The sequence below is a fragment of the Pterocles gutturalis genome, unplaced genomic scaffold (genome assembly GCF_000699245.1).
Source record: "Pterocles gutturalis isolate BGI_N339 unplaced genomic scaffold, ASM69924v1 scaffold3141, whole genome shotgun sequence".
In the NCBI taxonomy this organism is placed as follows: Eukaryota; Metazoa; Chordata; class Aves; order Pterocliformes; family Pteroclidae; genus Pterocles; species Pterocles gutturalis.
Window position 1 is genome coordinate 1094 of NW_010097503.1, and position 1704 is coordinate 2797.

Below are 1704 nucleotides of genomic sequence, written 5' to 3' on the forward strand. Positions count from 1 at the left end.
CGGCCGTGCAGAGCGTCGCTGAGAGGCTGTGGGGTGCGTGGGAGGACTGTTCGCAGAGGCTTGGCTTGGCTGCCTTGCTGGTTTACCTTTTTCTCCTTTGGGTTGGCGACCCAAAATAGTTTGGTGTGAACGCCGCAGGTCTGCCCTGTGATGAGGATGTTCCCAGGGGGGAAGGAGGATTTGAGTTCCTCCTCAAAGCCGAGTTCACCTCCCAGGGCTTAGGAGAGGTTTCCACTGGGATCGTCTTAAGCCTGATGGCAGAGGGTGGCCTTGGCGCTCGTTCCGGAGCCGGGAGGCTGGGAGAGGCGGCACCATTCAGACACATCCCTGCGGGTCCCGTGAGCGGCTGGGCTGGCTCTGGGGGAGCGTGGTGACAAGCGTGGTCTGTCCTGACGTGGTACGTGGGGACGAGGCTCCGGCGAGGGAAGGGCTGAGACCGGCCTGGGAGCGTTCCTGTCTGACTTGCCAGCGTGCCTTCCCTCGCTCTGCTTTACAAGCTTCCCGCTAACGAAGCGGCAGCAGACACAGCCTGCTGCGACGCCGGCTGGCGGGTTCACCGGCCCAGCTCCGCCTGGCGCGGTGGCACAGTTGGACAGGTGCCGGGTCAGCAGTTACCGAAAGCTGGGCTGAGCTGTGAGTTCTGGGCTGGAGCAGCCCATTCTGCTTCACCGTCTCCTCAGAGCCGTGCCGTTCACTGGGGCTCTGGTCCGTGCTGTGCTGCAGACAGAGAGCTCGGTCAGGGCGTTCGTCTGACCCAGCCTGCGGCGCCAGGGCCGGGGCCGGTGCACACCCCGATCCCCGTGGTGTTAAACCCCGAGGTCAAGGGCGGGCGCTGCGGACGCTGGCTGGTGTCCCGGGAAGGTGACAGTGGCCCCGTGCCGGTGCCCGTGTGCCAGCAGGACGCACGGTTCGGTCGTGTCCCCGCTCGTTGCGCAGAGGTGGTGTCGGGGATGTTTTTCCACGGGCGGATCGGTTGGGGACCGGGCAGCTCTTCGTCCTCTTGTTGGGAGAGAGGGTCGGGATTGTTCTGCCAAGCTCTTGTGCAGCTGCTGAAGGAATAAAACCACAATTGTTAACACTTAATTTCCTTTTTGTGTGCAGGTCTAGAAATGCTGTTGCTTTTTCAGTGACCTGCCAGCTGGGTTTCACTTTCACATCCTCCCGCCTGGTTGTGCCAGCACGAGTTGATACCAAAAAAAAAAAATGAAACCAACAGCATTTGCCAAATAGTTTTTAACCTGACGAAAAGCAATTTCACTTTTTTCCCCCCAAACGCAAAGTCTGGGGCTTGAAATGAGTTGTGCTTGTCTGGCTTTCTCCCGGTTTGCTTCCTGGCTTAGCACCCGGCGTGTTCCGGAGGAAAGCCTGAACCAAATGCCTCGAGGCAGAGGTTACCCTGGCCCGGCCCTGGGTAAAGAGAAGTGAAAGGGATTTTTCTTCATCTAATCCGATCTAAGATCAGAGAGGGGCTCCTGCACCTTCCTGGCCCTGGGCAGTAGCGGGTCTGGGTCTGGTTTCGAGCTGTCTGTGATTCTGAGAGTTTTTGTTGTTGGCCAAGAGGATAAAACGTGCAGAACAGGACAGCCTGTGCGCTGCCGGCGTGCGGCTGGGCTTTCATCTCACGTCGCAGGCGTTCATTAAGTCCGGTGGCACTGGAGCCAGGTCGGGTCGGGCTCTGCGGACTCGGTGGGGGGATGAATCGAG

At 59.7% G+C, this 1704-nt stretch overlaps 1 protein-coding gene across 1 annotated transcript in view; it reads left to right on the forward strand.

The window, feature by feature from the left end:
• The window catches only part of ANKRD28 (ankyrin repeat domain 28), a gene marked incomplete at its 5' end in the record, with an annotated part of 13095 nt that overhangs the window by 646 nt on the left and 10745 nt on the right, over positions 1–1704 (forward strand).